This window comes from Antennarius striatus, chromosome 5, assembly GCF_040054535.1.
Source record: "Antennarius striatus isolate MH-2024 chromosome 5, ASM4005453v1, whole genome shotgun sequence".
NCBI lineage: Eukaryota > Metazoa > Chordata > Actinopteri > Lophiiformes > Antennariidae > Antennarius > Antennarius striatus.
In genome coordinates, this window is record NC_090780.1 from 16,034,254 (window position 1) to 16,048,700 (window position 14,447).

The window sequence follows — 14,447 nt, forward strand, 5'->3', positions numbered from 1 at the left end:
GGTTCTCCCTCAAGACCAGGACAGGCTGAGATGTGACCGAGCTTGGCTCTTGTAATGCTTTGCCATTCCAGAGCAATTCGTTGATAATTTTGTGAAAACATTGCTTGCAGCGAAATAAAACATGCTGCACTTGGTTTGACCTTCCTGATTTGTACTTGGTGTGACTGGATGTCAGGGAGACTGCCTGTGTGACCCTGCCTGGGGATGAGAGCTAAACCCTGGGACAGAGACAGTGTTCAAAGCCCAATTTACGGTCTTAAAGAGCAAAGCATACATATGCTTAGTAATCAGAAAGACAAGCTTTCCAAATTACATTTCTTGTGCTATTAGATATTAATGAGATGCTGGAGAATGGCCTTGGCCTCTAATCTGCAGAATTTAATCCCTGGACTGAAACCTGACACCCGTGGAGACTAATGAAATCATCCTTTTAATCCGGGGAAATGTCCCTCATAAGCCTACAGCTTTAGAGAACCGCGGGATGCCTGGCATGCTGCTCCACGGACAACAATGTGGGATAGGTTTGCAGAAAGTCGAAAGGAAGGCGGCAAAGCTCGGTAAGAGTAGCTGTTTGAATATTAAAAACAAACACAACAACAGGTAAACAGTTGGCAAAAAAAGGGGGAAAAACTGAAAAGGCTGGAGTTTGCAAAATGATAGTGTAGCCACGGCGTGCGATGAGAGATGAGCCAGTGTTTCGACATTTCTCTAGAGCAGCCGCTTCCTCTCCCTCCCGCTGTCTGCTGTCTGTCTCTCCCTCTTTCTGTGTGGCTATGTGAGATTGAGTTGTTAATTAGAATCGTGGCCAGGCCAAATGAATTCAGACCTTCTTCCTTCTGTAATGGTGCTGCAGACCCCAAGCGGTGGGCTTTAATTCTCCTCTCATCAGTCTGATGGAAAAATCACCTCACTGCCATTCAGCTCTGCCACTCATTAACCCGGCCAAGAGTAGCTGATTGACACAATGGACAATTTTATGCTTTTTTTTTTTTTCTTGTCCTTTTTTTTCTTTTGATGGCATGCATATGCATGAAAAAAAAATCATTTTGCAACAAAAAATGTATGTGTATACAGAATGTGTGACAAGAAAAATATCACAAATGCAGACACATTGTTTTTATTTCCAAGCCAAGAGAATTAAAAAAAAAAAAAAACGGTCTGAATTAGCATAGCAATGATTTTATTTGAACTGAATCAATGAACAAAACTTAATTCGCAACCGTATATCTAAAGTGATATACGTGTGTGTATGTGTGTGTTTGTGTGTGTGTGAGTGTGTGTGTGTGTGGGCCTCTGAGTGCCTAAATTCTAGTGAGGGTGCGGTTATTTGACTTGTGTGTATTGATAGGCTATGTGAGCTGGATGAGGGTCGAGTTGCGACATGCTTAACAGCCAATTTACAAAGGTCAGGTGAGTGGGATCAAACGGGTGGGAAGATCACACCTCACACTCCTAAATGAGAAACAATCATCCCTCCAAAGGTCACCCAGACACAACCAAGGATTAGAATAATAGAGCAGGCCTTTTCTTCCCTCTTCTCCACCGTCTCCTGCTGCTCGCCACCTTTCTCCTCTCCACAGGGGGCACAGAACAGGACACTTCTTCCTTTATTTCATTTTGTTCACTTTATTTTTTTTTTATAGCATAGATAATTAAAGAGTATCTGTGTGTCTGTTGGCAACTCACTACCAAGAATTGAAAACAGCCTTGCTGGTCAAAAATCAAAATGTCTGAAAAAAAAAAAAGGAATTTATTAAATAAATATAGCCACAATTATTTTTATACTGTGTGTGTGTGTGTGTGTGTGTGTGTGTGTGTGTGTGTGTGTGTGTGTGTGTGTGTGTGTGTGTGTGTGTGTGTGTGTGTGTGTGTGTGTGTGAAATCTTGTGAAAGATTTCAAACATTTGATTAAATTTCAATCCCAACACAGATCCATTTGTGTAGATTTTTGTTTTTCTAACCTCAATCTTTCATCAACAGGAACAATTAATTTTATTTTTTTTTACTACTGGTGATAAGTAAATGTACGTTCTTGTGGTGGCTCACCTTCTACACTCAGCATAACAAACACATATACGTACACATACGAGTAAAGTATACGGACATGTATCGTCTTAATGCTTAATTCAGTGCTTATGTGTTTTCTTTTAAATGGTCTATTCTATTTGCATTTCTAAAACAAATTGAAATTGAAGACTCTAAAAAGAAGATTGTTACAGTGGATTTTTCATTGAAATGGTTGTTGGTGGTGGGGGCTGGGGAGGTTAAAGCAGCGGCCTCGCCGTCGATGCTTCAGGAAGATGCGACGACTGCAACAGCAGGGGGCAGTGTTGAGTCACACAAAACACCCAGCAGTGTGTCCACGCCTCTCTGCTCCCTTCTGTCTGTGGCCAGAGTCCAGTCTAACCACCTCTCAGGATTAATTACACGTTTTCAATTAATGTTCTAATGAGAGCTGGTGCAGAAGTCTGATAAGGCATTTAGGAGGCGAATGAGAGACGCAGACGCACGCATAGAAACAGACAGAGATGTAATGTCTGCAGTGACTGATGGAGCATAACAGAGGCTGATGGAGTTGATACAGTCTAGACAGGAGTAGAGATGAGCCTGACCAAAACTGGGCTGATTGGGATAATACAGCATTAAAACACACACACACACACACACACGCACGCACGCACGCACACACACACACACACACACACACACACACACACACACACACACACACACAAGGTTTGTTGTGATGATGATGCACATTGTAGTGGCACAAGTCCACAAATCAGCAACCCAAGATTCTGTGATAATGAGCTCAATGGATGCATAAGCTACCCCCCAAGACACACACACACACACACACACACACACACACACACACACACACACACACACACACACACACACACACACACCACACACCACACACACACACACACACACACACACACACACACACACACACACCAGGGGACCTGTCATATATAAATGAATGCCGTTGATGTGTCACAAGATGCCCCCGAAGGTCATTAATTGGTCAGTGATTGGAGTCTGGCATGTCATTTATACGAAGATCATTTGCATGAGGCAGCAGAGCTCTTTCCCCTCCAAACAGACTTCACATGTTCTGTACGTTGAAGTTCATACTTCTGGGGGCTTCTTCTTCATCTTCTTCCTCCTCATCTTCCAATGTCTCACTCTGAGTGACTGGAGGCTAGACGCGAAGAAAACATAGCATGCTAAAGCATCGTAACAGTGAGAATTCCTGTTTCATCTGCAGTCGAAAGCCTAATAATTTGAATTATTTTATCTCCTTTCAATCCTTTAACTCCGGGCCGCAATCCAATATAATTAGTTATTGCTGGAAATGATTTTATCCAAGTGAAAACATCTGCAATTTTATTTTTAATTTACGTATGACTATCTTGCCAAAAATGAACACATCATGTTATCATTTTGAAATGAGTCAAAAGAAAAATGAGCACACTTTGAATGGGGCAGAAATAAAAATCAGTGCAGATCTGATGACTCTTAAAATGTAACCCGTTGCTTTACAACCGAGACCAGATTGAAGGTCCAGGAAAACAAAAGGAAAATCCTTGACTTCTTAAATGATGTCTTCAATTTATGTGGGTAAGGTGTGTGTGTGTGTGTGTGTGTGTGTGTGTGTGTGTGTGCGTGTGCGTAGAAATCATTTCAAATAAACACACCAGTGAATGTGGTTCTTCCTCACACTAATCAGAATAAACCATTACATTTCATTTTACACTTTTAGAGATTTTAAGAATTAATAGTCTCTTCTGTTTATGTGTTAATCTATATATGCATAAGTTAGGAGTTTGTTAAATTAAAGCACTGTTTTCTCTACTTGCAGAATCTCCACCAAAGCAGAATATAAAAGTGAGCGTGAGAGATTGCTTTTCTCTGCGCTGCTGTCCCCCCCCACCCCTTCCACCCTCCACCACCCAGCCCTCCACACACATTCATTTACTTTCTTTCTTTCTGTTTCATTCTCTTTTCTCTCTTTTACTCTCTTTCTCCATCTCATTGCCCCATAACCACAGAGAGATGAGTTCAAGCCACCATTAGAGCGTCAAAAATTTAAATATATATATATAAAAAAATCTTAACGTTCTTTTTAATTAAAAAGGATCCTAATAATCCACATCATATTATACGTCGCAGATTCATCGGTCAATTTAATAACAGTGAGGCTTTTGGATCTTAATATCTCTGCTACCAGGTTTCCTTCATAACTGAGAGCCTGTGTTAATTACAGCAGAGCCTAATGGTGGGGAATATTCAGGGCCTCTCCATGTTTTGATAAATGGCTTTCCACTAAGATTTATTCCTAATTATCTCATTTGTCTTTCTCCATTACTTTTTATAGCTTAAATTTATGAAGTCATTAAGACGTTAGTGGGCCTGATAATGATTAGGAGAAGGAATTGTATGAAAGTGAATTATATGAAAATGATTATGGCTAAAGGAGTGTTTAAAATGAGGGCTGCGGAAGTCTGGACGTGTGTGTGTGTGTGTGTGTGTGTGTGTGTGTGTGTGTGTGTGTGTGTGTGTGTGTGTGTGTGTGTGTGAGGACATCGGCTTTGTTTAAAGGTAGTGAATGCTACCCACCTTCACCGCACCACCACCACCCCCTCCGTCCTGCTAAGTTGATGCTACAACGGTACACCGGTGGAAATAAGCGTGATGAAACATCTTTGTCACCCTCCTCATCCCTCCATCTCTCCTCCCTGTTGGCCCCGATTAGCTCATATCTGGGCTCCATCTATCTGTCTGCTCTAACGCCGTTAAGGGGGCTGTGTTCTTTATGAACAATGAGACATGAGCTCCATCCGTCTCTAACACACTTCCACATGGACACACATACACACTGAACTTTTTCTTCCATTACATTTGACTTTTGCTTAATTTCATTAATACCGAGTCCACGTGTGCATTTAAAGGTTTGGAGTTATGACCGTTTGACAGTGTGAGAGCAATGTCCCCGCAGTCTAATCTGTTTAATGAAGGCTTTCAGCTCTAACAGTGTGAGGGACAGTCCTTGCAAATGCCACCAGACACACTTTTGGGTCCAAAATGAATAAATTTGTGTTCATCTATGACAGCTTCCATCTTGAGCTTAAATACACCTTCTTGGCAGGCATGCTGAGTGTCCCTCTTGTCGTTTTGGCCCCTTCCTTTAACTCTCAGCGGTCTACCTCCTAACCCTCTCATCTCCTGTCCTCTTGCCACCCTGACAGGCTATGTGCCAGAGATCATAAGAGGAAATATGAGCCTCTGCTTAATAAATTAATTATTTGATTATTTAATCACCCAGATGAAGAGCATCTTTAACACTGTTGTTAATTAGCCAACATCTGGACCGGTCAGCAGGTCAGCCACACAAAACCACAGAGGAAAAACTGTAACCCGCTCTCTGAGGTGGCACATCATTTGTCGTTTTATCGTCTTCGCTTCATCAAATATGGATAAATAACATGTGTCTGATATGTGATTCTAATCTAATCAACCAAAAAAGCTCCTGCCAGAAGGTTGGATGATCTTTTACCTCAAACCAAATGTACTGCTGGTGTGTGTCTGCAGACTTGCGTCTCCTACCCTTCACTTGCCTCAACCTGATGCATTTTCTGAATGAGTTTGAATTATTACAGCTCAAAACAGGCACCCAAACCACAACATAGGCACTCACCTCATCAACACATGAACTAAGGTACATAGAAAAGTCTCTGATTCTACATTTTTATCGCATTTCAAGCAAAGTCAAAGATCATGTACAGGACCTGCACAAAGATGTTGTGTTTCCACTGTGTGTTTGTTAGCGTGATTGTGTACGAATCCCTGTGCAGATTTTAATGAAATTTAGTGAGAGGTTGTGTGGCAGGACTTGGCTTTGGATCCAATTTTTTTTTTTTTTCAAATTTCAGTTTCTCACGGTGTGCTATTCATAGAGTACATGTAAAACTTTTGTGGATCTTGGTAGAAGGGTTAGACATGTTCCAAGGCAGAACTCCTTCAGTTCCTCAAGTGGATCCAGATAAAGGAGCAGATCCAGGAACTTTAGATGAGGTATGAGCGCTGCTGAGTGCCCTTTACCTCTGATTAAGATCACTCCAGCCTAGATGGTGGTACATCAGGGGCTTCCAGGGAGAAGGAAGCGCAGTAGCACAGTGTGTGTGTGTGTGTGTGTGTGTGTGTGTGTGTGTGTGTGTGTGTGTGTGTGTGTGTGTGTGTGTGTGTGTGTGTGTGTGTGTGTGCATGTGTGGAGTAAGAGGTAGAGGAGGATAGAAGAAGGGATTTCCTTTAATTGCAATCATCCTGGCAGCACTGCAGGGATCCTGATGCCATGCATACAATTAGAGTGGGGAGGGGAGGGAAGGGTGGGGAAGAGAGGAGAGGGGACGAGAGGGGAGGAGAGGAGAGGAGAGGAGAGGAGGAGGAGGAGGAGGAGGAGGAGGAGGAGGAGGAGGAGGAGGAGGAGGATGAGGAGGAGGAGGAGGAGGAGGAAAGTTCTTCTTGTCCTACTTTCTTTCACATCATGTACGCGTCTTCCATCTTCACACATACAAATAAACACAGTGTAACACACACCTTCATTCACAGTTTGTTTGGACTCTTTGTCTGAGAACTTGTGTGCTTGTTGTATGTCAGTGCTGGATTGTGGCATCTTGAGTGTGCATGTTTGTATATATGCTTTCCCTGTGCGATGGGGGTTAATTGAGATACACAACTCATCTCTGCCCTGATGAGGGTCAGAGCACAGGCAGATCTGCATTGCATTAATCTAACCCCAATTTATGCTGCTACACACTGTCAGTTACAACCCTGCCCCCCAATCTGTCAGATACACACACACACACACACACACACACACACACACACACACACACACACACACACATACTCACTTATACTACCTTACCGGGTCTCACTCATCTTTGCTACTTTGTGGGGTCCACCCTTTCCACTGGTGCTACAACTTTGTAAAAAATCAGGCAAGCTGGAAAAAAAATCTATTTCACAAATATCACTTGAGTTTAACATATTTCCAAACTTTTGTCTCCAAGTAAGTTTTTTGCTGCATTGTGAGGCCCAATTTCTAGCATTTACTACCTTAGACGTCCTTTTTTACACACCTGCACACACATTTCTAGCTTTTATATCGTAGCGTGGTACAAGACATGTGACAAAGACATGAATGCTTTACATTAACCCAACTTTATCAACAAACAAGAAAAAACTTCAATAAATATGGCCTCATCACAACAAAATGCAAAATAAAAAACAGGCAGTGACAAAAACATACAAAACCTTACTGCCTTGCTCTCCACTGGGTTTTTTTTCCAAAAAGGCCTTCTTTTGAGCTTAGATCACCATAACTTTATAAAAGAAAAAACAAGTGGGCTTCATTTCAAAAATATAAAATCAAAAACAGGCAGTGAAAAACATAAAACAAAAACTTTCTACCCTGAGGCCTTCTTTTAGCCTTAGTTCAATTAAAAAAAAAACAAAACTTAAAGAAAGATAACTTTATAAAAGAAAAAACTGAAAATAAAGTGGGCCACATCTCCATCCATCCATTTTCTGCCACTGTGTCCACCGTGGCGGTTCACAGGGTGCTGAAGCCTATCCCATGCTGGCGTAGGGCGTGAGGCGGGGGACACTGCGGCTGTTGGAGTGGGAGGCTGCTTGTTTATCACCTATGAATTCAGATCAAAACAATCATTTGCAAGCTGGTAAAGATAAAATCTGCTATTTTTAGATATTTCTGTCTTAAAAGCACTAGTTCAAGTGAAAGCAGCTTCTGAAATGACATGTGAACTCAAAAATAACAGCATTGTTCAGTCTATACTAGAGGAACAAGGAAATAAAACAACAAATGAAAGAGTAACATGGGTTACATTCAACATAGCCATGTCAAACCTCTAATACTTAATAAAGTGCTATTTTATGACAGTAATGACTTCACTTGGTTGTTGACAGGTGTTGCCAATTGTTTATAAAGTAATATATTATAAGTTACAGACAGAAGGGCCCCTCAAGGATAAGACTAGAAACGGAGTGTGTAAAGTTAACTGGCTGCAACAAAAGAGAAAACTGTGTGTCCAGGATTTCAAGACCCCACAAGGACAAGACCAGGGACACATGAGTGTGTAAATGCATAGAGGTGAATGTAGACAGAACTAGAAATATGACTAAGGTCAAGTCTGTTACTTCAAATAGGACACAAATCCAGGCAGTAACCATTAGTGAAACACAAGCAGCACTAGCCCTTCTTATTCTGGTTAATGTACAAGTTAAAATAACTGGGAATGATGGCTTCAGCATTGCTACTTTACCTGTATGCTGTCACAGGCGCTGATGTAATCAGTCTGAGATTGTAGATCCAAGGGTACCATCTCTGGTGCGGATGTTGGAATGGGAGGCTGCTTGTTTATCACCTGTGAATTCAGATCAAAACAATCGTTTGCAAGCTGGTAAACATAAAACCTGCTATTTGTAGATATTTCTGTCTTAAAAGCACTAGTTCAAGTGAAAGCAGCTTCTGAAATGACATGTAAACTCAAAAATAACAGCATTGTTCAGTCTATACTAGTGGAACAAGGAAATAAAACAACAAATGAAGGAGTAACATGGGTTACATTCAACATAGCCATGTCAAACCTCTAATACTTAATAAAGTGCTATTTTATGACAGTAATGACTTGACTTGGTTGTTGACAGGTGTTGCCAATTGTTTATAAAGTAATATATTATAAGTTACAGACAGAAGGGCCCCTCAAGGATAAGACTAGAAACGGAGTGTGTAAAGTTAACTGGCTGCAACAAAAGAGAAAACTGTGTGTCCAGGATTTCAAGACCCCACAAGGACAAGACCAGGGACACATGAGTGTGTAAATGCATAGAGGTGAATGTAGACAGAACTAGAAATATGACTAAGGTCAAGTCTGTTACTTCAAATAGGACACAAATCCAGACAGTAACCATTAGTGAAACACAAGCAGCACTCGCCCTTCTTATTCTGGTTAATGTACAAGTTAAAATAACTGAGAATGATGGCTTCTGCATTGCTACTTTACCTGTTTGTTGTCACAGGCGCTGATGTAATCAGTCTGAGATTGTAGATCCAAGGGTACCATCTCTGGTGCGGATGTTGGAATGGGAGGCTGCTTGTTTATCACCTGTGAATTCAGATCAAAACAATCGTTTGCAAGCTGGTAAAGATAAAACCTGCTATTTGTAGATATTTCTGTCTTAAAAGCACTAGTTCAAGTGAAAGCAGCTTCTGAAATGACATGTAAACTCAAAAATAACAGCATTGTTCAGTCTATACCTGAGGAACAAGGAAATAAAACAACAAATGAAGGAGTAACATGGGTTACATTCAACATAGCCATGTCAAACCTCTAATACTTAATAAAGTGCTATTTTATGACAGTAATGACTTGACTTGGTTGTTGACAGGTGTTGCCAATTGTTTATAAAGTAATATATTATAAGTTACAGACGGAAGGGCCCCACAAGGATAAGACTAGAAACGGAGTGTGTAAAGTTAACTGGCTGCAACAAAAGAGAAAACTGTGTGTCCAGGATTTCAAGACCCCACAAGGACAAGACCAGGGACACATGAGTGTGTAAATGCATAGAAGTGAATGTAGACAGAACTAGAAATATGACTAAGGTCAAGTCTGTTACTTCAAATAGGACACAAATCCAGGCAGTAACCATTAGTGAAACACAAGCAGCACTAGCCCTTCTTATTCTGGTTAATGTACAAGTTAAAATAACTGGGAATGATGGCTTCAGCATTGCTACTTTACCTGTATGCTGTCACAGGCGCTGATGTAATCAGTCTGAGATTGTAGATCCAAGGGTACCATCTCTGGTGCGGATGTTGGAATGGGAGGCTGCTTATTTATCACCTGTGAATTCAGATCAAAACAATCGTTTGCAAGCTGGTAAACATAAAACCTGCTATTTGTAGATATTTCTGTCTTAAAAGCACTAGTTCAAGTGAAAGCAGCTTCTGAAATGACATGTAAACTCAAAAATAACAGCATTGTTCAGTCTATACTAGTGGAACAAGGAAATAAAACAACAAATGAAGGAGTAACATGGGTTACATTCAACATAGCCATGTCAAATCTCTAATACTTAATAAAGTGCTATTTTATGACAGTAATGACTTGACTTGGTTGTTGACAGGTGTTGCCAATTGTTTATAAAGTAATATATTATAAGTTACAGACGGAAGGGCCCCACAAGGATAAGACTAGAAACGGAGTGTGTAAAGTTAACTGGCTGCAACAAAAGAGAAAACTGTGTGACCAGGATTTCAAGACCCCACAAGGACAAGACCAGGGACACATGAGTGTGTAAATGCATAGAGGTGAATGTAGACAGAACTAGAAATATGACTAAGGTCAAGTCTGTTACATCAAATAGGACACAAATCCAGACAGTAACCATTAGTGAAACACAAGCAGCACTAGCCCTTCTTATTCTGGTTAATGTACAAGTTAAAATAACTGGGAATGATGGCTTCTGCATTGCTACTTTACCTGTTTGTTGTCACAGGCGCTGATGTAATCAGTCTGAGATTGTAGATCCAAGGGTACCAATTTCAGGTGCGGCTGGTGGAATGGGAGGCTGCTTGTTTATCACCTGTGAATTCAGATCAAAACAATCGTTTGCAAGCTGGTAAAGATAAAACCTGCTATTTGTAGATATTTCTGTGTTAAAAGCACTAGTTCGAGTGAAAGCAGCTTCTGAAATGACATGTGAACTCAAAAATAACAGCATTGTTCAGTCTATGCTAGAGGAACAAGGAAATAAAACAACAAATGAAAGAGTAACATGGGTTACATTCAACATAGCCATGTCAAACCTCTAATACTTAATAAAGTGCTATTTTATGACAGTAATGACTTGACTTGGTTGTTGACAGGTGTTGCCAATTGTTTATAAAGTAATATATTATAAGTTACAGACGGAAGGGCCCCACAAGGATAAGACTAGAAACGGAGTGTGTAAAGTTAACTGGCTGCAACAAAAGAGAAAACTGTGTGTCCAGGATTTCAAGACCCCACAAGGACAAGACCAGGGACACATGAGTGTGTAAATGCATAGAGGTGAATGTAGACAGAACTAGAAATATGACTAAGGTCAAGTCTGTTACTTCAAATAGGACACAAATCCAGGCAGTAACCATTAGTGAAACACAAGCAGCACTAGCCCTTCTTATTCTGGTTAATGTACAAGTTAAAATAACTGGGAATGATGGCTTCAGCATTGCTACTTTACCTGTATGCTGTCACAGGCGCTGATGTAATCAGTCTGAGATTGTAGATCCAAGGGTACCATCTCTGGTGCGGATGTTGGAATGGGAGGCTGCTTATTTATCACCTGTGAATTCAGATCAAAACAATCGTTTGCAAGCTGGTAAACATAAAACCTGCTATTTGTAGATATTTCTGTCTTAAAAGCACTAGTTCAAGTGAAAGCAGCTTCTGAAATGACATGTAAACTCAAAAATAACAGCATTGTTCAGTCTATACTAGTGGAACAAGGAAATAAAACAACAAATGAAGGAGTAACATGGGTTACATTCAACATAGCCATGTCAAATCTCTAATACTTAATAAAGTGCTATTTTATGACAGTAATGACTTGACTTGGTTGTTGACAGGTGTTGCCAATTGTTTATAAAGTAATATATTATAAGTTACAGACGGAAGGGCCCCACAAGGATAAGACTAGAAACGGAGTGTGTAAAGTTAACTGGCTGCAACAAAAGAGAAAACTGTGTGACCAGGATTTCAAGACCCCACAAGGACAAGACCAGGGACACATGAGTGTGTAAATGCATAGAGGTGAATGTAGACAGAACTAGAAATATGACTAAGGTCAAGTCTGTTACATCAAATAGGACACAAATCCAGACAGTAACCATTAGTGAAACACAAGCAGCACTAGCCCTTCTTATTCTGGTTAATGTACAAGTTAAAATAACTGGGAATGATGGCTTCTGCATTGCTACTTTACCTGTTTGTTGTCACAGGCGCTGATGTAATCAGTCTGAGATTGTAGATCCAAGGGTACCAATTTCAGGTGCGGCTGGTGGAATGGGAGGCTGCTTGTTTATCACCTGTGAATTCAGATCAAAACAATCGTTTGCAAGCTGGTAAAGATAAAACCTGCTATTTGTAGATATTTCTGTGTTAAAAGCACTAGTTCGAGTGAAAGCAGCTTCTGAAATGACATGTGAACTCAAAAATAACAGCATTGTTCAGTCTATGCTAGAGGAACAAGGAAATAAAACAACAAATGAAAGAGTAACATGGGTTACATTCAACATAGCCATGTCAAACCTCTAATACTTAATAAAGTGCTATTTTATGACAGTAATGACTTGACTTGGTTGTTGACAGGTGTTGCCAATTGTTTATAAAGTAATATATTATAAGTTACAGACGGAAGGGCCCCACAAGGATAAGACTAGAAACGGAGTGTGTAAAGTTAACTGGCTGCAACAAAAGAGAAAACTGTGTGTCCAGGATTTCAAGACCCCACAAGGACAAGACCAGGGACACATGAGTGTGTAAATGCATAGAGGTGAATGTAGACAGAACTAGAAATATGACTAAGGTCAAGTCTGTTACTTCAAATAGGACACAAATCCAGGCAGTAACCATTAGTGAAACACAAGCAGCACTAGCCCTTCTTATTCTGGTTAATGTACAAGTTAAAATAACTGGGAATGATGGCTTCAGCATTGCTACTTTACCTGTATGCTGTCACAGGCGCTGATGTAATCAGTCTGAGATTGTAGATCCAAGGGTACCATCTCTGGTGCGGATGTTGGAATGGGAGGCTGCTTATTTATCACCTGTGAATTCAGATCAAAACAATCGTTTGCAAGCTGGTAAACATAAAACCTGCTATTTGTAGATATTTCTGTCTTAAAAGCACTAGTTCAAGTGAAAGCAGCTTCTGAAATGACATGTAAACTCAAAAATAACAGCATTGTTCAGTCTATGCTAGAGGAACAAGAAAATAAAACAACAAATGAAAGAGTAACATGGGTTACATTCAACATAGCCATGTCAAACCTCTAATACTTAATAAAGTGCTATTTTATGACAGTAATGACTTGACTTGGTTGTTGACAGGTGTTGCCAATTGTTTATAAAGTAATATATTATAAGTTACAGACGGAAGGGCCCCACAAGGATAAGACTAGAAACGGAGTGTGTAAAGTTAACTGGCTGCAACAAAAGAGAAAACTGTGTGTCCAGGATTTCAAGACCCCACAAGGACAAGACCAGGGACACATGAGTGTGTAAATGCATAGAGGTGAATGTAGACAGAACTAGAAATATGACTAAGGTCAAGTCTGTTACTTCAAATAGGACACAAATCCAGGCAGTAACCATTAGTGAAACACAAGCAGCACTAGCCCTTCTTATTCTGGTTAATGTACAAGTTAAAATAACTGGGAATGATGGCTTCAGCATTGCTACTTTACCTGTATGCTGTCACAGGCGCTGATGTAATCAGTCTGAGATTGTAGATCCAAGGGTACCATCTCTGGTGCGGATGTTGGAATGGGAGGCTGCTTGTTTATCACCTGTGAATTCAGATCAAAACAATCGTTTGCAAGCTGGTAAACATAAAACCTGCTATTTGTAGATATTTCTGTCTTAAAAGCACTAGTTCAAGTGAAAGCAGCTTCTGAAATGACATGTAAACTCAAAAATAACAGCATTGTTCAGTCTATACTAGTGGAACAAGGATATAAAACAACAAATGAAGGAGTAACATGGGTTACATTCAACATAGCCATGTCAAATCTCTAATACTTAATAAAGTGCTATTTTATGACAGTAATGACTTGACTTGGTTGTTGACAGGTGTTGCCAATTGTTTATAAAGTAATATATTATAAGTTACAGACGGAAGGGCCCCACAAGGATAAGACTAGAAACGGAGTGTGTAAAGTTAACTGGCTGCAACAAAAGAGAAAACTGTGTGACCAGGATTTCAAGACCCCACAAGGACAAGACCAGGGACACATGAGTGTGTAAATACATAGAGGTGAATGTAGACAGAACTAGAAATATGACTAAGGTCAAGTCTGTTACATCAAATAGGACACAAATCCAGACAGTAACCATTAGTGAAACACAAGCAGCACTAGCCCTTCTTATTCTGGTTAATGTACAAGTTAAAATAACTGGGAATGATGGCTTCTGCATTGCTACTTTACCTGTTTGTTGTCACAGGCGCTGATGTAATCAGTCTGAGATTGTAGATCCAAGGGTACCAATTTCAGGTGCGGCTGGTGGAATGGGAGGCTGCTTGTTTATCACCTGTGAATTCAGATCAAAACAATCGTTTGCAAGCTGGTAAAGATAAAACCTGCTATTTGT